Below are 26,892 nucleotides of genomic sequence, written 5' to 3' on the forward strand. Positions count from 1 at the left end.
ATTGGAGCAGGGATGGCCCGGGCACTGGGGATGGCTCTGTGGCCTCTGCCTCAGGCGCTGGAGTGGCTCTGGTTGCAACATGGCAACGCCCAGGATGGGCAGAGCATTGCCCCCTGGTGGGCAGAGCGTCGCCCCTGGTGGGCGTGCCGGGTAGATCCCGGTCGGGCGCATGCGGGAGTCTGTCTGACTGTCTCTCCCTGTTTCCAGCTTCAGAAAAATGAAAAAAAAAAAAAAAAAGGATTCAGAAAACTTCAACTGTCAGATCAGAAATGTGGAACGGGTGCTTATAAAGATTAAGAGAAGGGAGGCCCAACCAAGCCTCCCACATTATTACAAGGTCAGACTTGGTTGCCGATGGTTAGACCAAATAATTCCTCAGTGGGAGTAATGAAAAGTTAAACTGGATGAGGCCATTAAGAGCAACTGAATACTCGAGAAAATGTTCATGGAGCATGTATTCAACTATTTATATGACCATTTTTCCAAGGGAATTTACACAAGTATCTGCAAACTGTAATAGCGCAAAGGACAAAAACCAAACATGATGCTCTGAGACTACAGAAGCAACACATGCAGAGGGAAGTCTGCAGGAAGATCGCGAAGTGGGACACGATGACAAAGAAGAATCATATTTATGCAAATACAAAGGGAATTAAAAATAGAGCCAGGTGAAAATTAAACAAAGGATCAAAATACATAGAAAAAATACTATTTTGATATGAAAAAATTATCTGAAGAAATGGAGAATAAAACCTTTAACTTAAGTAACAGAATAAAACAAAACCCAAACCAAAAATTACATGCTAAAAAGTCAAGTTTATTGGAATACAAGAAATAAAAGAAAAATAAAGAGCTGAATTCTTCAACTCAAGAAGATATGAAAAGCACAACCTAACACAATTAGAGAAACAAAGACAAAATAGAGATATGGGCAGAAATCAGTGTAGCAGGAACAGAAGTAGAGAAAATGAGCACGGCCAAGTGTTGGTCTTTTATAAAGATTAGTAAGATAGGCAAACCTCTTCAGGAATAATAAAAATTAAACAGAGAAATATATAAACATATTTGAAATGAGAAAAAGAATGAAAGGGAGGATAACAAAAAAAGAAGAGCCTAAACACATAAAAATATTTAAATATTAAAATACCAATAGCTACAGCTATTTTATATAGCTAAAGAAAAAAAAAACTTATGCAACATGTACTAGGCAATTCATTTATTTATTTATTTTTTATTTATTTTTATTTTTATTTTTTTTGTACTAGGCAATTTAAATAGACCGAGAAGCACTAAAAAATTTGAAACGGCCTGACCAGGTGGTGGCGCAGTGGATAGAGCGTCAGACTGGGATACGGAGGACCCAGGTTTGAGACTCCAAGGTAGCCAGCTTGAGCGCAGGCTCATCCGGTTTGAGCAAAAAGCTCACCAGCTTGGACTCAAGGTTGCTGGCTCAAGCAAGGGGTTACTCGGTCTGCTGAAGGCCCACGGTCAAGGCACATATGAGAAAGCAATCAATGAACAACTAAGATGTTGCAACGAAAAACTGATGATTGATGCTTCTCATCTCTCTCCGTTTCTGTCTGTCCCTATCTATCCCTCTCTCTGACTCTCTCTCTGTCCCTGTAAAAAAAAAAAAAAAAAAAAGAAAAAAACTTGAAACGGCTATCAACGGCTATCAAAGACATTCCCTTACTTCCAACTCAAACTTGCATTCCAGACAATATTACAGATAAGATGTGTGTGTGTGTGTGTGTGTGTGTTTACAAGATTTTACTGTATTCAGAACAGCTTTAAGTTCACAGCAAAATTAAGAGGAAGATACAGCAGTCACCCTTATCCATGGGGAATACATTCCAAAACTCCTACTGGATGCCTGAAACAGTGCAAAGTAATGAACCTATATATACTGAACTATGGTTTTTTTCTTATAAACACATACCTATGATAAACTTTAACTTATAAATTATGCATAGTATTAACAAAAATTATAACAATACATCGTAATAAAAGTTACCTTTTATTATTTCTGATTGTGCTCTTTCTCTCTCTGATAGCCAATCTAATAACCAAGATGGTTAATAAATGACTATTATTTATTATACAGCATGTATACAGGGAGGTTAGCTTATACAGCATGTATATGCTGGACAAAGGAATGCTGTATGGCCAGGGCAAGATAGAGCAGGCAGTCACAAGACTCCATAATGCCACGCAGATAGGCTCACAATTTAAACTTGATGGTTGATTTCTGGCATTTTCTGTTTTATATTTTTAAAGATTTCTTTTACAATCCCTCCCACCACACAGGCAAACACTCCCGGACAACATCTGCACCAGAGTGATACATGTGTTACAACTGGTGAGCTGACACTGACACATCACATCAAGTTCAGAGCTGGCATTATGGTTCCATTCCTGGTTTGTACGTTATACATGTGTTCAGACAAATGCATAGTGATACCTTCTACCATTATGGTATTATGCACTGTATCATCACAGCCCTAAAATTTGTCCCTGCTCTGCCTATCCATCCCTCCCCTCCATGCCTGGCAACATGTATCTGTTTACTGTCTCCATAATTTTGCATTTTGCAGAATGTCACATAGTTGGAATCATATAGCGCACAGCCTTTTAAAAAACACTAGCTTCTTTCACTTAGTAATATATGCATTTAAGATTCCCCCATGCCTTTTCATGGTTTGATAGCTCATTTCCTGTGAGCACAGAATAATTCCATTTTCTTAAATGTACCACAGTTCATTTATCCGTTCACCTACTGAAGGCTATCTTGGTTGCTTCCAAGTTTTGGCAATTAGGAATAAAGCTGCTATAAACATCCATGTGTAATGTTTTGTGTGGACATAAGCTTTCAACTTCTTTGGGTAAATACCAAGGAACCTAACTGCCGGATCATATGGTAAAAGTATGTTTAGCTTTGTAAGAAACCGCCAGACTGTGGTCATGTCATTTTGCATTCCCAACGGGAATGAGAGTTTCTGTCGCTGTGTCCTTGCCAGCATTTTTTGTCAGTGATCCAGATTTGGGGAATTTTACAGATAAGTAGTTGAAATATTTTTAAACACACTTTCAATGACAGAAAATCCCTCTTGTACAAGCTATTTTAGTAAGAGGAAAATAGGAGGGGGAAAAAAAGAAAAAAAAGGAAAAATAAAACAAAAAAAGCTGCTCAACTGATTTGATGAGATTAATATAACTGATTCGCAAACTTCAAACTGGATGAGAATATTAAAAGAAAAAAATGTTGGCTGATGTCACCTATTAACAGAGATGAGAAACTTCGAAATGGAGATAAGCATATGAATTCAGCTAGCTCAAAAGTAAATAAAAATTTATTCAAATTCAGCAGACAGATAAACTGAATAAATTATTTAATTTAATAATAAAACATTGTTTTCCATGAATGTTAGAATGATTTAGCATCAGAAAACCCATCAAATGTAAATCACTATATTGATGGTTTCACGGAGAAAAAGAATACTGGTACCTTAATAGATAAGGAAAAAGCATTTGATACAGTTCAACAATTTTTGCTTTAATAAATAATTTAGTAAAGCTGTATACTAAGAACACAGAGCAAATATGAATAATAAAGGAAATTTTAGACATTGTGATGGTTAATTTTATGTGTCCACTTGACTGGGCCACAGGGTGCCTGGATATTTGTCAAAAAATTATATTGGGTGTTTCTGTGAGGATGTTTTTGGGTGAAATTATCATTTAAATCAGGAGACTGAGTAGCCTACCCTCCCAAAAGTGGGAGGGTCTCATTCAGTTAGTTGAAGGTCTGAATAAAACAAAAATGCTGATCCTTCCACAAGTAAAAAAGAATTCTCCTGTGACATCCTTCTAACTGAAACACTGGCTTGTCCTGGTCTACAGTGGCTTCTGGCCTTCAGGCTCAAACTGGGACATCAGCTCTGCAGATTTTGGGTTTACCAGACTCTATAACATGAGCCAATTCTCTATTATAAATCTACTACTACGTACAGACACACACCCACAAGTGCGTGTGTATACTATTGGTTCTGTTTCTCTGGAGAACCCTGACAAATACAGATTTAGTCTAAGACTTAGAAATGCAAGATTGCCTGCTGTCACTTCCAAATAACATAGCACTAGAGGCCCCTGACCATTGTACAAAACAAGAAAAAAAAAAGAGTAAAGACTGGAAATTAATAGAAAAAAATATGCCTGACCAGGCGGTGGCGCAGTGGATAGAGCATCGGACTGGGATGCCAAGGACCCACGTTTGAGACCCCGAGGTCACCAGCTTGAGTGCGGGTTCATCTGGTTTGAACAAAAGCTCACCAGCTTGGACCCAAGATTGTTGGCTCGAGCAAGGGGTTACTCGGTCTGCTGAAGGCCAGAGGTCAAAGCACATATGAGAAAGCAATCAATGAACAATTAAGGTGTCGCAAAATGCAATGAAAAACTAATGATTGATGCTTCTCATCTCTCTGTCCCTGTCTATCCCTCTCTCTGTAAAAAAAAAAAAAAAAAAAAAAAAAAGGCTGTTATTTACATATGATATAATCACCTACAGAAAAAAAAATACAACCAAATAAACTGTTAGAATAAGACAACTAATCAAGTCAGCTTATTACAGTCAGTACTGTGCTACTACACAAAAGCAGGGGGTTGGGCAGGTGGAGAATGGACTGCCCTTTACAAAATAGTGTGGGAAAACTGGCTTGTTGAAAAAAACAAAGTTGAAGGATTTCCTGATACTATATCCAAAAGGGAGTTCTATACAGATAAATCTATAAACCTAAAGATCAATCTAAAAGAAAAAAATGAAGGAGATTACGTCTGTTAGTTAGGGGTGGATGATGCTTTTAAAACAACTCCCAAATCACAAATATACAGGAATAAAATGGAAGGATTTGACTATTATTTGTGTTCAACAAGGTTATCTGGAAGATTATAGATCATGAGTACCTCTGAAATATCTAAAACCAACAAAAGACTATTATCAACATCTTCACTGTCCAACAGAGTTGACAAATGTAGCTATTTAAATTTAAATTAATAGAGACTCAAAACAATGATGGAGTAGGTGGAATCTTCATTAGCACCTCCTGGGACCAAACTGGAATTACAACTAAATTATAGATCATTCAGAATAACCAACTGAAGAGGAGTTTTATAACCAAGAATTTACAGAAGAAACCATGAGACTGGGAGGAAGGGTGGAGATGTGAAAAGGGCTGGCTCTGCTCCCACAGGTGGTGGCTGAAGTCACAGAGGGAAATCTCAGCTGTAAGGTGTCCCCCTGAGAAGTGTGAGGTCTAAACCTAACGTAGCAAAGGTCATACATGACAAACCCACAGCCAGTAACACACTCACTGCAAAACCTACAAGCATTTCCCTTAAGAACAGAAACAGGAAAGGAATATCTGCTTTCATCACTCTTATTCAGCATAGTACTGGAAGTCCGACCCACAGCAATCAGACAAGAAGAAGAAATAAAAGGCATGCATATGGAAGAGGAAGAAGTAAAACCATCATTATTTGCAGATGGCATGATACTGATACAGAGAACTTTAAAGATTTCACAAAAAAACAACTAGAACTTATAAATGAATTTGGTAAAGTAGCAGGATATAAAATAAATATCCAGAAATCAGCTGTATTTTTATATATCAATAATGAACTATCAGAAAGAGAAACTAAAAAAAAACTCATTCACAATATTTAAAAATTTTTTTTTATTTATTCATTTTAGAGAGGAGAGAGAGAGAGAGAAAAAAAGAGAGAGAGAGAGAAAGAAAAGGGAGGGAGGAGGAGCAGGAAGCATCAACTCCCATAAGTGCCTTGACTAGGCAAGCGCAGAGTTTCCAACCTGCAACCTCAGCGTTCCAGGGCGATGCTTTATCCACAGTGCCACCACAGGTCAGTCTCATTCATAATTTCTTAAAAAATACCCAGGAATAAATTCAACCAAGGATATAAAAGACTTGTACTAAGAAAATTGTAAGACAATGAAGGAAGAAACTGAAGAAGATATAAAAAAGTAGAAGTATATATTATGTTTACGAATAGAAAGAATTAACCTCATTAAAATGTCCATACTACCCAAAGCAATCTACATACTCAATGCAATTCCTATAAAGATACCAATGGTGTATTTCACAGAACTAGAAAAAAATATTCCAAAAGATTTTATGGTCTCACAAAAGACCCTGAACAGCCTCTGCAATATTGAGAAAAAAGAACAAAGTTGGAAGTATCAGAATAGCTGATATAAAATTATACTACAAGGCCATAGTAATCAAAACAGCATGGTATTGGCATAAAAAAAGACATATAGATCAGTGGAACAGAATAGAAAGCCCAGAAATAAATCCATGCCCTTATAGTCAATTAATATTTGACAAAGGAGCAAAACATACAATGGGGTAATAATAGACTATTCAATAAATGATGTTCAGAAAATTAGGACAGATACATGCAAAAACTGAAACTAGACCACCTTCTTACACCATACACAAAAATAAACTAAAAATGGGTTAAAAACTTAAATGTTAGACTAGAAACAATAGACATTCTAGAAAAAAACATAGGCAGTAAAATCTTGGACATTTCTCATAGCAATATTTTTTCTGATATGTTGCCTTGGGCAAGGAAAACAAAAGAAATAATAAAGAGAGGAGGCAGAGAGACAGACTCTTGCATGTGCCTTGATATGGATCCACCCAGTAAGCCTCCTATGGGGTGATGCTCGGCACCTCTGGGGCCCAATGTATTTTTAGCGCCTGAGGTGGGAGGCCCCATGGAACTATCCTCAGTGCCTGGGGCCAACTCACCAATCAAACCATGCTGTGGGAGTGGAAGAGAAAGAGAGAGAAAGAGAGAGAGAGAGAGAGAGGAGAGGGAGGAGAGGGGTGGAGAAGCAGATGGTCATTTCTCCTGTGTGTCCTGACCTGAAATTGAACCTGAGACTTCCACATGCTGGGTCAATACTCTACCACCAGCCTGGGCCAGTTCAACTCCTTTTAAGTTCCTGCCATTTTAAACTAATTAATTTTAACTAGAAATTACTGAGATTTAATCCATTATTTTAAAAGTCCACTGAGTCACAACAGCATTTACAAGTTGCCATGCATTGTTTACTGAACTTGTAATTCAAATATTAAATGTAAACTATGTGTCCACACCATTATTATTATTATTATTATTTTTGTATTTTTCTGAAGCTGGAAATGGGGAGAGACAGACTCCCGCATTCGCCCGACCGGGATCCACCCGGCACGCCCACCAGGGGCCATGCTCTGCCCACCAGGGGGCGATGCTCTGCTGCGACCAGAGCCACTCTAGCACCCGGGGCAGAGGCCAAGGAGCCATCCCCAGCGCCCGGGCCATCTTTGCTCCAATGGAGCCTCGGCTGTGGGAGGGGAAGAGAGAGACAGAGAGGAAGGAGGGGGGTGGGGAGTGGAGAAGCAAATGGGCGCTTCTCCTATGTGCCCTGGCCGGGAATCGAACCCGGGTCTCCTGCACGCCAGGCCGATGCTCTACCGCTGAGCCAACCGGCCAGGGCCACACCATTATTTATTAAATAAGTAGGTTTTTACAAATTGCAATAATCACCAAAACCAAGTATCAAAACCCAGAAATCTGAAAGTAACTTAGGAATTCAACTTAGCACTATGGCAATTTAAAAATCATTACTAAGTTTTAAAATACTCTGAATTCCATTCTTTCAAATTCAATAATCCAGTAAAAAATCAAACTGTACCAAGTTAAAACAAAAACATTTACAATTTTATGACTGTTAACCTTTCTTAACCATAGATCATTTTAACAAAATATGCTCTTGAATTTGAAACTAAATTTATATCTCACCTCTTACAAATATTCAAAGTAATTATTTCAGAATGAATGTAAATGACATTTTAATTAGTAATGTGTCTCCAGGCAATTAAGATTCTCTTGCTTCTCTCAGCAATTAAGATGGCAAGGCACATTATTAAGGTCCCATGATTCCTCGTACCTCTTCCTGACAATTACTAAGGGAAACATTACAGGCAAGACTGTAGTTATAATCCATTCACTGAATATTCAGTCGTGGGATAAACACTTTCTCCTCCTTGCCTAGCAATTCTTTTCATTTCATGCCTAATACCTATCAATCATTAATGCAATCTGTGCTCTATATCACAAAGCATTAGTTTTTCATTTTCATAACTTATTACAATCAATTGATTTTGTAGAAATCCAAGTTGTAAGGATAAATTTAATTAAAAAATAATTTTTTACCCCTTTATTCATGATATGGCTGTAATGGTCATATTAAATAAACAGTGGTTGCCTGACCAGGCGGTGGCGTAGTGGATAGAGCGTCAGACCGGGATGCAGAGGACCCAGGTTTGAGACCCCGAGGTCACCAGCTTAAGCATAGGCTCATCTGGTTTGAGCAAAGCTCACCAGCTTGGACCCAAGGTCGCTGGCTCGAGCAAGGAGTTACTCGGGCTGCTGTAGCCCCACAGTCAAGGCACAGATAAGAAAGCAATCAATGAACAACTAAGTCAGGGGTCCCCAAACTTTTTACACAGGGGGCCAGTTCACTGTCCCTCAGACCATTGGAGGGCCGCCACATACAGTGCTCCTCTCACTGACCACCAATGAAAGAGGTGACCCTTCCGGAAGTGCAGTGGGGGAGGGGGCTGGATAAATGGCCTCAGGGGGCCACATGCAGCACACGGGCCATAGTTTGGGGACGCCTGAACTAAGGTGTTGCAACAAAAAACTAATTATTGATGCTTCTCATCTCTCGCCCTTCATGTCAGTCTGTCCCCATCTATCCCTCTCTCTGACTCTGTCTGTCAAAAAATAAAATATAAAATAAATAAAAGTTAGCAAAAAAATAAATAAACAGTGGTTGAGTCCAGCAGAAACTATTAGTGCTAAAAATATGAGACATCTAGAGTTAGTGTAAATTGAATATATTAATATAACATATATGCACAAAATTGTTTAAACTGTGCATGGTATCAAAAAATAAAGGAAGTACTTTTATTTTTAACTTTTAAATATGTTTTATAAAAATGGGATGTTATAAAGTGACTTTTATGTCCCTTTCAACAACCTAGAAGAAATGGATAAATTCCTAGAACAATACAATCTTCCTAGACTGAGTCAAGAAGAAGCAGAAAGCCTAAACAGACCTATTAGTACAGAAGAAATAGAAAAAACCATTAAAAACCTCCCCCAAAATAAAAGTCCAGGCTCTGACAGCTATACCAGCAAATTTTATCAAACATTCAAAGAAGACTTGGTTCCTATTCTACTCAAAGTCTTCCAAAAAATTGAAGAAGAAGCAATACTTCCAAACATAGTTTATGAGGCCAACATAACCCTCATACCAAAACCAGGCAAGGATGGCGCAAAAAAAGAAAACTACAGACCAATATTGCTAATGAATACAGATGCTAAAATACTAAACAAAATACTAGCAAATTGAATACAACAACATATTAAAAAGTAATACATCATGATCAAGTGGGATTCATCCCAGAATCTCAAGGATGGTTCAACATACGCTTAACGTAATACACCATATCAACAAAACAACAAAAACCACATGATCTTATCAAGAGACGCAGAAAAGGCTTTCGATAAAATACAACACAATTTTATGTTTAAGACTCTCAACAAAATGGGTATAGAAGGAAAATATCTCAACATGATAAAGGCCATATATGATAAACCATCAGCTAACATCATATTAGATGGCACTAAACTGAAGGCTTTCCCCCTTAAATCAGGAACAAGACAGGGTTGTCCACTCTCTCCACTCTTATTTAATGTGGTACTAGAGGTTCTAGCCAGAGCAATCAGACAAGACAAAGAAATAAAAGGCATCCATATCGGAAAAGAAGAAGTAAAGGTATCACTTTTTGCAGATGATATGATCCCATACATCGAAAACCCCAAAGAATCCGCAAAAAGACTACTAGAAACAATAAGCCAATACAGTAAGGTCGCAGGATACAAAATTAACATACAGAAGTCAATAACCTTTCTATATGCCAACAATGAAACATTTGAGAACGAACTCAAAAGAATAATCCCCTTCACGATTGCAACAACAACAAAAAAAAATATCTAGGAATAAACATTAACAAAGAATGTAAAGGACTTATATAATGAAAACTATAAACCATTATTAAGGGAAATCGAAAAAGATATAATGAGATGGAAGAATATTCCTTGTTCTTGGTTAGGAAGAATAAATATAATCAAGATGGCCATATTACCCAAAGCAATATACAAATTTAATGCAATTCCCATCAAAATTCCAATGACATTTTTAAAAGAAATGGAGCAAAAAATCATCAGATTTATATGTAACTATAAAAAACTCCGAATAGCCAAAGCAATCCTAAATAAAAAGAATGTAGCTGGGGGCATTACAATACCTGACTTCAAACTATATTATAGGGCCACGACAATCAAAACAGCATGGTATTGGCAGAAAAATAGACACTCAGACAAATGGAACAGAATAGAAAACCCAGAAATAAAGCCACATATATATAGTCAAATAATTTTTGATAAAGGGGCCAACAACACACAATGGAGAAAAGAAAGCCTCTTCAATAAATGGTGTTGGGAAAACTGGAAAGCCACATGCAAAAGAATGAAACTGGACTACAGTTTGTCCCCCTGTACTAAAATTAACTCAAAATGGATCAAAGATCTAATCATAAGACCTGAAACAATAAAGTACATAGAAGAAGACATAGGTACTAAACTCATGGACCTGGGTTTTAAAGAGCATTTTATGAATTTGACTCCAAAGGCAAGAGAAGTGAAGGCAAAAATTAATGAATGGGACTACATCAGACTAAGAAGTTTTTGCTCAGCAAGAGAAACTGATAACAAAATAAACAGACAGCCAACTAAATGGGAAATGATGGTTTCAAACAACAGCTCAGATAAGGGCCTAATATCCAAAATATACAAAGAACTCATAAAACTCAACAACAAACAAACAAACAATCCAATAAAAAAAAATGGGAAGAGGACATGAACAGACACTTCTCCCAGGAAGAAATACAAATGGCCAACAGATATATGAAAAGATGCTCATCTTCTTTAGTTATTAGAGAAATGCAAATCAAAACTGCAATGAGATACCACCTCACACCTGTTAGATTAGCTATTATTAACAAGACAGGTAATAGCAAATGTTGGAGAGGCTGTGGAGAAAAAGGAACCCTCATCCACTGTTGGTGGGAATGTAAAGTAGTACAACCATTATGGAAGAAAGTATAGTGGTTCCTCAAAAAACTGAAAATAGAACTACCTTATGACCCAGCAATCCCTCTACTGGGTATATACCCCCAAAACTCAGAAACATTGATATGTAAAGACACATGTAGCCCCATGTTCATTGCAGCATTGTTCACAGTGGCCAGGACATGGAAACAACCAAAAAGCCCGTCAATAGATGACTGGATAAAGAAGATGTGGCATATATGCACTATGGAATACTACTCAGCCATAAGAAATGATGACATCGGATCATTTACAGCAAAATGGTGGGATCTTGATAACATTATACGAAGTGAAAAATAAGTAAATCAGAAAAAACCAGGAACTGCATTATTCCATACGTAGGTGGGACATAAAAGTGAAACTAAGAGACATTGATAAGAGTGTGGTGGTGATGGGGGGAGGGGAAAGAGGGAGAGGGGAAGGGGGAGGGGGAGGGGCACAAAGAAAACTAGATAGAAGGTGACAGAGGACAATCTGACTTTGGGTGATGGGTATGCAACATAATTGAACGACAAGATAACCTGGAGTTGTTATCTTTGAATATATGTATCCTGATTTATTGATGTCACCCCATTAAAAAAATAAAATTATTAAAAAAAATAAAGTGACTTTTATGTCCCTTTAATGATGTTTTACTATATATATAACAGGAATAGGAAAACATCTCAATATGACATAGAACATACACAGAATTCTATATTATCATATATATATAAATTTAAACTGCCATTTATTTGTAAATCATAGTTTGTACTGCCTGTTGCTTATTAATAGTTAAAATGTACTGAGTGTTAAGTATGCTCCTGATAAACAATAGGTAACTAATAGTCCTCACAGTAACCTTTTTAACAAGGTGATCATCATTATTTCACTTAACAGATGAAGAACTGAAGCACAGGGAGGTGAAACAATGAACCCCACAATGACACAGCGATGGAACAAGCAGCCACACTGGCTGCAAACTCGAACCACAGCAACAAAACAGTGCTGCTATGATACAACACTGTTCTGTCTATAGTTTGAGTTATGCCTTAAAATATTTCATCAATCATTCATATCTCTCACTATAACAACACTTTCATTCTCTTAAATAGGACTTAGTAAGTCTAATGGCTAAGCCCTTGAGAGAACAATGTGCAGCTGTCTACAAGTGCAAGTTCTGGAGAGATTAAACAGATCCTATCAAATGTCTATGACTGTGTCTTGCTTGAGGTCATGGCAAAGACTACACATATGGGAACTTGTTTTCCTTTGAATAAAAATGGTATATTTGAGTCCAAACCAAAGAGTTATTGCAGGGAAGGTATTACCTGAAGTATTTGCAAATGTAACATTACTTTCCTGTTTTATTCTTGCTATTTTATTCATTTTACACAGTTTTATCACTTCAGTTCCAATCCTTATTTATTTTTAAAAACTGAGGTCTAACTGACATACAATGTTACATTAGTTTCAGGTGTGTAACAATGATTTGATACTTATATAAATGATAACCACAAAATGTCTAGTTAACATTCATCAACATAGTTACAGAATGTATTTCTTGTGATGAGAACTTCTACTAAAATCTACTCTTCTAGCAACTTTTAAATATGCAATACAGTAGTACTATTACCTATAGTCACCAGACTGAATATTGCATCCCCATGGCTTATTTCATAACTGGAAGTTTATACCTTTTGACTCGCTTCACCCAGTAATTTCTTCTGCCTTGGTCATCATAACCTACCTCAGTCTAGAAATCTATCTGATCTCTCAGGTTTGGTCAACTTTCCTTCTATTATTTTTCACATTTCTAAGAGGAATTGAGCCCTTCCTTTAAAAATTTTTTTCCATTGATTTGACAGAGAGGAAGGGAGAAGGGAGGAGGGAGAAGGAGAGAGAGAGAAGAATCAACTCATTGTTCTACTTAGTTGTTTCATTTGGTTGTGCTCTCATTGATTGCTTCTTGTCTGTGTCCTGACCCTCAACCTTGGCATGCCGGGATGATGCCCTATCCACTGAGCAACCTGGCCAGGGCCAAGCCCTTTTCATCCTTTTAAAATATGTGCCATATTTGGTTAGTTTAATAAACACTCATAAACACATGTAGTTATCATGATCCTTATCTATCAGGACAATATTTTCAGTTAACAAATACTGTTTTCAAATTATCATTATATTTTTGTTCATTCACTGACCAGAGGGACCAATATATATTATACTCACACCTTGGGCAACACTTGTGTGTGTGCATATAACACCTTCAAAGAAGAGTAAAAATGTTAAAAAAAATTGTCTCTTTTTAAAACTGCTTTTGAATTCTGGTATAAGGGTTTTTGGAAACAGCTTTAAATCTCCAGTTATAAGAGATCCTGTGAATCCCTATTTCATGATGTCTTTTTTTTTTTTTTTGTATTTTTCTGAAGCTAGAAACGGGGAGAGACAGTCAGACAGACTCCCGCATGTGCCTGATCGGGATCCACCCGGCATGCCCACCAGGGGACGATGCTCTGCCCACCAGGGGGCGATACTTTGCCCCTCTGGGGCGTCGCTCTGTTGCGACCAGAGCCACTCTAGCGCCTGCGGCAGAGGCCAAGGAGCCATCCCCAGTGCCCGGGCCATCTTTGCTCCAATGGAGCCTCGGCTGTGGGAGGGGAAGAGAGAGACAGAAAGGAAGGAGAGGGGGAGGGGTGGAGAAGCAGATGGGCGCTTCTCCTGTGTGCCCTGGCCGGGATTCGAACCCGGGACTTCTGCACGCCAGGCCAACGCTCTACCACTGAGCCAACCGGCCAGGGCTCATGATGTCTTTTTAACCAGGATGTCAGTCATACAAGAAGCAATCAAGTATTTGAAAGTCCATTCCATTTTGTATATATGATTATGCCATATTTTGCCAGTTTAAATTGTTTTCTTTTACAGTTTTCTACATTTTCTATCCTATGCTATTAGGTTAACAGCTGTTCTGTTCCAGTAGTGGAAGTAATTAGCTCTACTAGATCTAATGTAGTTCTAGTGCTGATTAATATCTCTTTAAGCATCACTATTTATGACAAATTTCACCCATGAGTTCATTTGTCACTCAAATAGTCTTGCACATGGTAATAAGTAAGTGTTCAATGACTGATTTGATGAAACCAAGCATGTCCTCAGTTCCTAGTCAAACAATGTTGAATAGTAACCTCCAGTCTACGAGGAGTTAATCTTAGCTGGAGAGACAAACAGGAGTAGGGACGGTTATAATTCTACAAAAGAGCACGTTCAGGGAATTTGGATGCCTGAGTTAGCCTGAAGTGGAAAGATGAGGAGTACCAAGGAATTTTCATGTTAACTCTTAATTTTAAAGTACATCATCAAATTATTAATCAGTATTTAATTTTATGCACTATGTTATAAAGCCTATGAACAAATTAATGACAGTAAAGAGTCAGGATCCTTGCCTTTAGGAGACAATAATACAGCTATAGAGACAGACACATACACCAGAAAAATCTAAGTATCAAAGGAAGGTAAAGCAGTAAAAGAACAAAAAGAAGGCAAAGGATCTCACATGTACTGGAGGAAATGTATCTTGGTACAACTATTTGGTAACACTTGAAAAAGTTTAGTATTGTCTTATAGAGACACATTTGCATATTCATCAATTCAGTAATGACTCTTAAGTTCACACTCCAGAGAAAATGCACATATGTACCAAGAGACACACACAAGTTATTCCTATAGTGCTGTCCGAAATAACAAAAATCTGGAACTCACATGTCCATTTTAATAAAATAGATACATTATAATACATTTATAAAATGAGATCAAGATTATATATATATAATTCTATATATAAACATAATATATATAATAAAATGGATAAATTATAATAGATTTATAAAATAACATAAAAATAATATATGTGTTTGTGTGTGTGTATAAATGAATAGAGCAATGTGGCACATAGCATGGTCCAAGGTGTATGACTAACTCAATTCTGTGCATTTCATGTACTATAAAAGAAGAGGAGGAAACCCCTGGCCAGACAGCTTAGTAGGTTAGAGCTTTGTTCTGAAGTGCAAAGGTTGCCGGTTCAATCCCCAGTTAGGGAACATGCAGAAACAAATCATTCTTGTCTCTCTCTCTCTCTTCCTCTCTCTAAAAATTCATAAGTAAAATGAAAAAAAGAAAAAGAAAAAAGAAAAGAAGAGGGGGGAAATGTGGATAGAATTTTGTAGCATGACAGGAGTCCACAGTATCCACCAGCCTTTGCTCTTTAATATGCCACCCTAAAACCGAGTGACTTAAACCAACAATCAATTACTATTTCTCACCAATCTATATAGTTGACTAAGCCATTCTACAGATCCGATCAGAGCTCTACAAAACCCACCTATAGGTCTCAGGTCAGTTACAAGTTGGCTAGTCGGCGTTGTTCATTTTGTCTGGCTCACTCACATCTGAGACTGTGGCCGAGACACCTGGGTGGCCCAGTTCTGCTCCTCCAGCCCTGACGCGTGCTCACGGTGAAGGCAGAGAGCACAAGTGCCTTTTCAAGCTGCTCCTATGCCTAATTTGCTACCATCTTGGGGCCAAAGCAAGTAACATGGCCAAGGTCTTAAAGGGCAACACAGCTATAGGGCAAAGGGTATGGACTTAGGGAGCCCGTTTACAGGGTCCCTTTACATAGTCAATCTATTGTAAGATGTCCAAAGAATCAATTTTCTAAATAAACTCTTCTCTTCCTTCAACATAGCAAAGTACAGGTCTTGATCAAAAAGTTTTATATAAGGAAGGTCCTAGGCAGACAGAAAGATAAGCAGCCCATGTTTCCAGGGCCGGCAGCTCCAGTGAAAAGGAAACAGACAGGGAAGGTGGCCCGAGAGTGACACACCGTGGAGGTGTGGAGAGTGCCCACGTGAGGGACTTCTGCCCCGCTTCCCACATCCACTCATCGCTGGGGCGGTAACAAAGGGGGGCCTGGCCCCAGGAGGCAGAGGGAATAGTGGTACAAAAAGGACCTCGCAGTTCCCTCAAAACCAGGTGGGTGGGGACAAAGGGACTTCACAGCTAGTGAGAGTCTGCTCATGAGGCCGATTGGATTACAGAGAAAATAAACGACCTTTCTTGCCCAGCTGTCCTGGTGTGAGAACCCATGTAACCCAATACCTGACTGGTAGGGTTTGGTTAAGAAAGAGTCGAGAAATAGGGGTGGGTTAGTGAAAGCACATTCTGGGACATGAACTGACGGATTGGGGTGCCGTTGGGGGGTTCTGTTGGTTATAAAGAGGGAAAAAGTTACAAAGACTGAATGAACGGAACCAAATTTTTGAAGAATCTGAATGCTGGGCTAAACCCATAAGCAGCAAAGGAACACTAGACATTTTTTAACGGAGATATAATATAAATAGTGTTCCTAAATCCTTTTATGGCTTGGGAAGGTAAACACAGGAAAACAAATACACCAAGCTTTGGGTTCTGTTTCAGTTCGCTTTGGTTTGCTAGGACAGAGTTGGCAGAGGAATGGGAAGGGATTCATCTGTGGGAAACACTGGAGAGAAACAGGGATTAGCTACTGTGGGAGGAGAAAGTGAGTAATTAAAGATGAGCCTGAGATTCAATCCAACTGGCAGAAAGGATAAGGCTACCAAATTTCACTAACGTGGAAATGGCTGATACTCAATTTTCTCTCTAAGTGAACTATGATCCGTTGCTATATCCTTCTAATCCATAGTCCAAAGAAAAACATTTTTTAAATTTCAGAAGTACTGATATCTGAAATAAGCAAAGGCATTAATATACCTATTCACATTTATATATAATTCTTTTTTTTAAATCATGAAAATAAGATGTGATTTTTCTTCTCTGAATGGAATAGCAATACACTATTCTTAAGGAAATAAATAATTCCAAAATGAATGATGAATAAGCTTAATACCTGCAAACCCTTGGCTGTCTCTTTTCACATCATCCACATTGGTACTTAATGTTAACATTGTGGCGGTGATTCTTTTGATAATCAGAGCACACATTCATCCAGCGAAAATTCATTCGTTACCTTCCCCATTATTGTTAACGCACAGTGATTCTCAGGTATTTCAAATCCAGTCTAGATATGGAACTGTGGCTGCGATGTCACAACCTGCCACCAACGCCTTATCCTGCTCAACTCCAGCTGTGATCATCAGAGGACCGGAAAAGAGTCCTTATGACGGTATGTTATCATTTATGAAAAGAAGGCCAGAATACCACATTGTTAGCCATTGGAACTACTTCTGAAGAGATTTAATTGTTCCTTCCAGACACTACTCTAACCACGAACACTCTATTTTCCCTAAGCTATCTTATTTTTTTAAAGATTTATTGATTTGAGAAAGAGGGAGAGAAAGGGTGAGGAGGAGCGGCAAGCATCAACTCGCATCAGTTGCTTCTCATCTGTGCCTTGACCAGACAAGCCCGGGGTTTCGAACCAGTGGCCTGAGCATCCAGGATGATGCTCTGTCCACTGTGCCACCACGGGCCAGGCTTCCTAAGCTATCTCACTCCCCCACTCATCAAGGCTTTCCAGTGAGGCCAGCTGGGTTGCAATATACACATGTTGAGCAAATTCTTCTGCTCCTATTGCCCCTCGCTGTGCCAGGCTTCATGCTCTTTTGTAACTTACAGAATCTTCAGGCTGCTGCAGTTCTTCCTCACTGTGACCCACAACCCCGCTCTGGCCCTTGGGAACTTCCACAGACCCGGGAGCATGCAGCCGTTCTTCTGTTCACGCCCTCAACGTCCCTTCCATTTCTGCCTGTGCCTCGCCCTGTCTCTCGGACAGATGGGCAAGGCGCTGGCCCCTTTTCAACTTCTCTTCATTCTGCTTTGTCAGTTGTTGGAGAGGATATTTTTGCTACGTTCTTCTGTGTCTTGTCTAAATGGAGTAAAAGTGTCCACTAAATAGAACTGACAGAATAAATGGCTGAAATAAATGACTATGACAAATCAGGAATCACTGTAGGAGAAGGGAAGGACTTTTGATTCCACAGAGACAGGATGTGCAAAGCTCAAGCTAGGTTTCTGTTTTTCCTTTAATAAGTATTGGTTACATAATACATCAATCTTATAAACGAACCCTGTGGCATACTCCTTCCCACAGGAAACTGGTAAAACGTCCTTCTACAGTTCAACCACCTATGACAAGAGTGGTCTAAATATAATGTTGACCTAACAGAGAATATTAGAAATTTACTTTCTCCATCAAAGTGAGGCCAAAAGCCATGAAAAGAGCCAGTCTCACTGAAGAGAGTAATATAGAACATTTTGGAATAATAAAACTTACTGTAGTTCCTTTGGGGACAAAGCTTACTCCAACAAACTTACATTCCTGTGTTACCGATTAGCTAATGACATAAAGTTTATATCCAAATAATCAATCCAGTACTTATTTTGAATATTAAAAGACAGTGGCATAAGTTCGGCATTGTTTGTTCTTTAGAAGAGAAAACATTTAGTCATTTGTTCACCAAATGTTTATTTAGCTTCTATTAAGTGGTTGGCAATTTTTTAATAACTAAGTTTAAAAATAGCAGTAAAATAAGACAAGATTCCTCTTTCCTCTCTTATTGAAGTCAGATTTCGTTGGAAATCTTGTCAACAGCGCATCACTAAAATGGAGACAAAATCTTAGTTGGTGAGACAGAAAGTAATAGTCAATAAATGTAGTATCAGATACTCATGCAAGCTTGAAAAGAATGAAATAGGTTTTTTTTTAAAAAAGCCACAGAGGGTGGGGTGGGGGGGCTCTGGGCAGTGATGACATTTGATCAGAGACCCCACAGACAGGAGGGGTATGGAGGTGGGTGATGACCATTCTCCAAGTGTCAGCTGCTGTCTCCGTCCTGTACTCGGAACCAGCCAAGAAGGCCCAAGTGGCAGCTTCAGAAGCCCCATCTCAACGACACTAAGCTCTCCTAGTACTTAGTTTTATAAAACATTAAGATATATAATTAGACTAATTTTTCAATTACACAAATGTCTTGGGTGCTATGGTAACTATAAAATAACAGCCTTTGAGCTAGTGAGTATTGAGCAAGCATATCAATCCCACCTTAAACTAAGCCCGTAGAAACTATAACTTAAAACACATGAAAAATAGCTGAGATTAAGTTAAAACTGCTGTATTTGGTTTGTAAAATTGATACCAACAACTTAGCAAAAGGTGGATAAATCTGAATACTAACAAAATCTGATAGATTGTTTAGAGATATGTAGGAGCAAGTAAAATTTGTCTAATAATTTAGGTGAGAAAATTAAAAGTAAAACTAGCAACTGCATTGAATATAACAAAGGTACTACCAGTCATTTAAAATATGCTTTGAAAGCATTTGCTATTTTTAATACGTTAGACTGCACTGGGCTCAAATAAAGGGAGAAGTCCTAGCTTCTCCTTCTCACTTGCTATGAAATAACCTCCAGGTGTTCTTTTTTAGAGTCTGAGCTTATTTTATCTCTCAGATAAATCATTCAAGTCAGCTCCTCAGGCACGGTTGAGAGCTCTTATGTAATATTTTCAATTTTCTCCCTTTGGACGTAGAGAAGACAAAATAAAGTTAGCAGCAAAATATACCCAGGCACACACAGTGAGACAAAATGCCACCACCAACACATAAATACATAAGAGCTGTCAAATAAAAATGTAAACTAAGCCCTGGCTGGTTGGCTCAGTGGTAGAGCGTCAGCCTGGTGTGCAGGAGTCCTGGGTTTGATTCCCGGCCAGGGCACACAGGAGAAGCACTCATCTGCTTCTCCACCCCTCCCCCTCACCTTCCTCTCTGTCTCTCTCTTCCCCTCCCGCAGCCAAGGCTCCATTGGAGCAGAGTTGGCCCGGGCGCTGAGGATGGCTCCATGGCCTCTGCCTCAGGCGCTGGAATGGCTCTGGTTGAGACAGAGCAATGCCCCAGATGGGCAGAGCATTGCCCCCTGGTGGGCATGCCGGGTGGATCCTGGTCGGGCGCATGCAGGAGTTTGTCTGCCTCCCCATTTCCAACTTCAGAAAAATAAAAGTAAACTAAAGTCAACAACTAAGCAGAGGGCCCTAATGAGGGATATAACTTTTATATTCTCGGGGAGTTACTGAAAATTTGTACACTTCTATTATCCCATCTAGCTTTGAACATTTTGTTCTGACTAAAATCAAATGATATGGCTAAACCAGGTTTTATAATAGTTCATGAAACTATGATTTTTGAAATAATGTTTATTTTAATAACAAATGTGACTAGTTAGTTGAGATCTTACTATGTAACAAGCACTTATGTAACAAGCACTGAGCTACATACTTAATGAGTATATCTCATTTCAACTTAGAAGGGTTGAGAAAAGTGAGGCTATGTGTGAGAAGTTAAGTGACTTGACCAAGCCTGCATAAAAATGACAGGGCTAGAATTGGAACCCTGGTCTGCCTAACTCCAAAGCCTGTACTTTTAACCACTCTGTACCTTGCTTCCTGTTTATGTCACTTATGAAGATGTCCTTAAACAGAATAATATGACTGAAATCATATAACTTTTTCTATCCTGTCCGGAAACATGACTATTTCCTCTTATGTTCATTAAGAGAAATCTAATTTTAACTTTAAAATAAAGAATGAATCTGACCAGGCAGTGGCACAGTAAATAGTGTCAGACTGGGATGCAGAAGACCCAGGTTCAAAACCCTGAGGTCGCTGGCTTGAGTAAGGGGTCACTCGGTCTGCTGTAGCCTCATGGTCAAGGCACATATGTAATCAACATCGAAGGTGCCACAATGAAGAATTGATGCTTATCATCTCTCTCCCCTCCTGTCTGTCCCTCTCTCTGACTTTCTATCTCTGTCAAAAAATAAAAGCTATTTGCTTTTTTACTTTTTAATGTAATAACAGCATTCTTTCAGCACAAAAGTAGTATAATGACATCACAGAAAATCTGAAAACTAGGAAATTTTATCCATAGTTGCATTATTCAATGTAGTATGTTTAGTATATGTATTTCCTTTCTGAATTTACTATGCATCTTTTTTTCTATATGCACTATCAGAACGTAAGTTCTATACTGTGTATTTTTCAAATTAATCTTATAGAAAGCCTGTTGTTTCAGTCATTGCTTCCTTTCTTGCCTTGAGAAAATTCAAATAAGTCTGAACAGTGGTAGTGCAGTGGACAGAAGGTCGACTTAGAACGCTGAGGTCCCAGGTTCGAAGCCCCAAGGTCACTGGCTTGAATGTGAGATAATTGATATGAAGGTCAAGGTTGCTGGAGTGAGTCCAAGATCACTGACTTGAGCAAGTGGTTACTGGCTTGGCTTGAGTGCCCCCCCCACCCCTGTCAAGGAACACGAGAAGCAAGCAATGAACAACTAAAGTGAAGCAACTATGCGTTAATGCTTCTCATCTCTTTCCTCCTTTTCTCTCCCTTCCTGTCTCTCTCTCTCTCTCTCCCTGAGTATACTTAAGAAGAAAAAAATGAAAATTCAAGTAACTTGTGAATCTGGCATCCCTCTCCGGGTCGCCCCCTTTCTCCCACTTCTCCCTACATCCTGCCCCCATAGAGCTGCTGATGGAGGGGAATGCGCCCTGGAGGGGGGCGTGTGCTCCCTGGAGAGCTGAAAGAGGATGACTTGCTGAGCCACGAATTTCCAGGGGGCTAAGGAGCCAGTCACATTTTCTCCTCTCATGTCTCCTTTAGCAACTGATGAAACCACGGCCAAGAGAGACGCACTGACTTACCCAAGTCAGTGACAGAACTGAGCCCAAAGACAAGTGTCATGGCTCTTATTCAACACGACTCTCACTGCACCGGCCTCTGTCTGCCCACAGTTCAGCCTCATGCATGAAGAATGAGCTAAGGACAGACATCTTTAAATAGTGTCCAAACTGTCCCTGACCTCCCACCACACTTGAGCCTCTAACAAGCCCAAGATTTGTGCTGCTTTATGACCTCAGTGTTAATATTGTAACACTTCTGGATGTGTGCAGAAGAAGAAAACATATCACTGTATCAGTACATTCTACAAAACATTTATAGTAAGGCATCTGTTATTAACATGGAACTATCCTATAATTCTATACACAAGCTAGTTATAAAAGGTTAAAGCATTCCTAAATAGTTTTCACTATAATTTTTAAAAATGTACCCCACTTTAATTAAGAGAACCTATGACTACAGCCTGTGGTTTCTGAAAGAAAATAAAGAAAAAAGAGAACTCATATTCCTTCTTTAATGTTTTTGGCCTAAAGTGTCTTTGTTTAAGATGCTCAGGGGTGACATCTTAAGGTTGTCTGGGAACAAAAGAAAGTAGTTATTTGCTGCATGAACAGTAAGAGAAGGAAATAATGTAGGTTGTTTCCCTGGAGAAAAGTCTTGAGAGTAAAGGATGCTGGATAGAAAGCCACATTTCAACTTAACATTAAAGACTAACTGATCACAAGGGTAATCAAGAGAAGTTGTGTAAAGGAATATTAAGTTAAAACATTTAGTTTAATGATCATTAAAGATATGCTTGAAAATGTTTCTATCACTATCACATAACTAAGTACTCAAATTAAAATGGAAAACAGAGTTCTTAATGATTTAACTTAGCATATAGAAAATGACTTACATATAAAGGCATTTGGAAGAAGAATTTGGCTTTAGGACTTCCTCTTTTTATTGTTCTACAGTGACTATTTTAATGCTTTCTTTGTATGCATACATATATATCAATGTTTATAAAGTACTACAGACAGAAGACATCTTTTCTGAAAGTTGTATTTGGAAAATATATCAAATATGTATGAAGAATCTAGCAAATATTTCAGGAAGTTCTGGCAAGGCAATAAGAAGTGAGATTTCTACGAAGTCAGGATAAGCCCAGATGAGGTCAATTCAAGTTGGGAATGCGAGCAGACTGCATCTAGGTTTTGGTCAGAGGTCAATCTACGGTTATTAAAGTGAAGGACACAGAGGAAATTCATTCTAAAAGGTTGATTTAAAATGAGAAATCAATTTTTCCTGGGGCCAAACAGACTTGTCCTTTCTCTCTCTCTCCCTCTTGCCTTCTTCTACTCCCCCCCACCCCCCACCCCCATCTTTCAGACTTGTCTCTTTGGAAAGGCCCCGACCCTCCAAGCCAATGCCATCTTAAAAAAAAAAAAATCAAAGATTTTTTTCCCCTTGTTCATCTGGCTGTCCCCTATATTAGTTGAAGATCACAAACCTTAAATCAGAAATAAAACAACACAACTGTATTAGACTGCGGTCTTTTCATTTCGTGATCAAATGCCTTGTTTGGATTGAATGTGTGTATGAAAGTCTCCGTGGGCACGGCGGCACAGGCTGGAATGCCTGGCTGGTCCCCTCTGTGGGAGAGCAGGGGACAGCAACAACACAGCCAGCTTGGCGCTTACCCTGTTCTTCCTGCTGGAAGCTAAACTGCCGTCCCTCACCTGCTCCAAGAGGTGGCCCCGTCCCTTTATACCTTTATGATGTAAATTAAATGAAGACTTCTATATGACAATTTCAAGGTATTTCACTACTTCTATTAAATAAATGTTGAAATAGCCAAATCTGAGATTTATATAACACTGACATAACTACAATTTCATCTTACCAATTTCTAACCTGTGACAAATCTCTACAGTTACATATTCACAACGCTTTCATTCATTTTTAACTCTAAGATAACCAGTTGCTGCAAACCTCGGATAGGTCCTGGTCTGAATGCCTCCACATAACTGTGACAGCCAATTTCCATTTCTTCTCTCTCCCTTTTAATTGTAGATTCAGTTGTCATACAGTCGTTTATTTTTTTAGTTCCATTTTATTGAGAACATATCATTTGTATTAGGAAAATGTTCTTTAACAAAAACGGGGATAGCACTGCTGAGATTTAAGTTAATACTGCTACTCGGCCACTAGGCTACGCTCAAGGACAGCCTATCGGTTCAGGAACGTGGCTGACAGCCAGCGGCCCAGAGGCACGCAAGGGCCTTCAAAAGCTGCAAGGGAATTATTCAGCCATTCAAAAATCTAGCTGTTAATTCATTTAACAAATTTATGTACATGAGTTTATATAATTACTTTATATGACATACTCCAAAAGAATAAATAGATTCAGTTTTATTTTTCACTAAATATGTCTTCTAGTAATGTCCAGTTTCTTATTTAAAAAAATGAAATCATCGTTTATTCTAGCCAAAGTAAATATCTATTTTCACTTGTATGTAGTCAATTCTATTTTTAAAAACTTTAATGTAAACAGTCACGGATTTATTAGTTATCAAAAACATGAACTTTAATTCAGATATATTTTCCTTTCTGCTTAAAAAAAAAAGGTCATGTAAAAAAACCCCAAAAACCAAAAACACAAAAACAAACAACACAAAAATTGGTCATTTTAAAATACAACAGTTGAGACCCAAATGCTATTTCGTTCACTTATGTTAGGTATTTTTCCCATTTAGATAAAACTCTATCCCCTGCAACCTATGTTTAAAACCCTTTCAGTATCAACTTACATATACAGCTTATTCACATTCTTACTGCTTTGCCCTGAAAACTCTAAAGAGCATAGTATTACCATTTTCACCATCATTACTCATGTCTACAGCTGTGGGAGGCACTGGGGCTCAAATAGATCTAAGAAACTCAAGTTTAGTTGAGAACACATGAAAATACAGATAACATGGATAAAAACATTTATATAGGGACAAGGGCTACCTAATGTGATAAATGAATAAAACAGAGACTATGTATTAAAATAGTTCACATAAGAAAGACATACATGTTGCTCACATTATTAAAACAGAAAACAGGTTTTCTGATTCAAGTCCAAAAGGATTTCCAAGTCTACTTCTGAAAATGCTCTGAAGATTAAAACCCCTAACCCTCCAATTTACTGCTTAATCTACTTGACAACTCTATCTGCAGGGGGAGTTTGAAATATTTTTAAAATATATTAACCTTTTTTTTTAACCTGACTTGTCTCTTTTTCAATTATTCATTATTCATCTGTTAATTATTCATTATACGATAAATTATTGACAGGACACGATCCAGCCCAAAAGCAAAATGCTATTAAGCTACCATGACTCCTATTAAATTATTGCTTTGGCATAGGATAGAGCACTTGGGGCAAAAAAGGTTAGTTGACTTTCTCTTTTTATGTGTAATTAAGTTCAGTAAAATCCATTTATGAAGCACATCAGAAAAAGATGAATATAGTTATCATGTAGGTCAAATCGTGTTTTCCCATACGTAACTATACACAAGGGTGATATTAGAAACGTTTAAAACGTACCACACGGGCACTGGGAAACTGGAACTGGTACTTGTGGGGAAGCACCTGGACTGTCCCTGCCCACAGGGCCACTGCTGCCCCAGCAACGCTGACAGCTGTCAATTCTGGTAGATTGTCATAATGTTCAATGCTGGCATGAAGTAATTTATGAATGACTGTTATTAACAATTATATATTAATATTCTTCATTATGCTCCACCACATGCCAGCTATGGATATTTTCAATTCTAGAATTCTTCTTTTTACATTCCGTAAACTGCAGAGACACTTGAATGTCTGGAAATTCCCGAGAGCACCTTTTAGCAGTGGCAGGTCATGACTGATGTAGCTGGGATCTCAGTCATTTCTGATCTGAACCCAAAATGGGATCTTGAGCTTTATAGATAAAACTGAGATGATGATATGTTCTCCCAGGGAATGCCCTCCATCTTGGGTAGCAGTCAGTCCCAGGGCCATCCTGGGGGTTCTGAGTTAGTCAAAGGGCACGGTGATGTGAGATAAACCAACCCTCTTTTCATGCAAGGGAGTGATTTTAAAAGCAACAACAAACAAACATGAAGTCTTGGAGGGGACGGGTTTACCCCTCCTTCCCTGGACCATTCATTCTAAAACAAGAATAGCCAAGGATTAGAGCAGGGCTTTCTTTCCAGAGAGCCCAAAGGCTGCAGGTCCCGCCCTGTGCTCAGTTTTCATGGGCAGTCATGGTTCCTGGGATGAACTGATGGCTCCAGGGGTCATTCACCACGGTGCTGCATAAAGTAAGGGCTATCTTGGCGCTAATACATAAGTTCCCATTCCTTTTTGTGCCATTCATTAAAATAAAGAAACTAAGTTAAAACCAGGAGAGAGAATACCTGCAGTGCCTGAAAGATATTAGGTTATTGCGTTCCTTTACGTCCAGCTCAAGGTAGAACAGTCTCTACCAGTCTCTTTAGAGCAATAAAACTCCCTCGTCCCAAACATGTACCACACTTGTCAGCACTGTCATCCAGAACGCAGCCCAGGTCCATGCTCTGTCATGTGACTGCAGTGCTTTCCTCTCCACTGCCCACCTGCTGAATTAATACTTCAGGTGTCATCTCGGAAGTCAGCTGTCCTGTGAGACAGTCAATGCTAAGTCCAGCTGGAAGCACATGTGGTTTCTCCCAGTCCAAACTCCTCCCTCATAGTACTTAAGACACAGTGTTGCAATTATTTGTGCACAAGCTTAAATCTCTGAGCAACCAGTTTCTGTGCAACTGGTATGCTATCTCACTGAGGTCTACTCTGGTTTCAACAGAAGAAGTGCTCAACACACGTCAGATGCATAGATCAATGCTGAGCAGGTAGACGG

The 26,892-nt window shown here is 38.7% G+C and overlaps 1 protein-coding gene and 1 pseudogene across 4 annotated transcripts in view; both read right to left on the minus strand.

Moving 5' to 3' along the window:
* Positions 1-26,569, minus strand: part of LOC136324511 (large ribosomal subunit protein uL30 pseudogene) — a 42,295-nt pseudogene extending 15,726 nt beyond the window's left edge.
* The window catches only part of CADPS2 (calcium dependent secretion activator 2), a 538,020-nt gene that overhangs the window by 222,600 nt on the left and 288,528 nt on the right, over positions 1-26,892 (minus strand). The gene's annotated exons all lie outside the window — the stretch shown is intronic.

This window comes from Saccopteryx bilineata, chromosome 2 (assembly GCF_036850765.1).
Source record: "Saccopteryx bilineata isolate mSacBil1 chromosome 2, mSacBil1_pri_phased_curated, whole genome shotgun sequence".
Taxonomy (NCBI): domain Eukaryota; kingdom Metazoa; phylum Chordata; class Mammalia; order Chiroptera; family Emballonuridae; genus Saccopteryx; species Saccopteryx bilineata.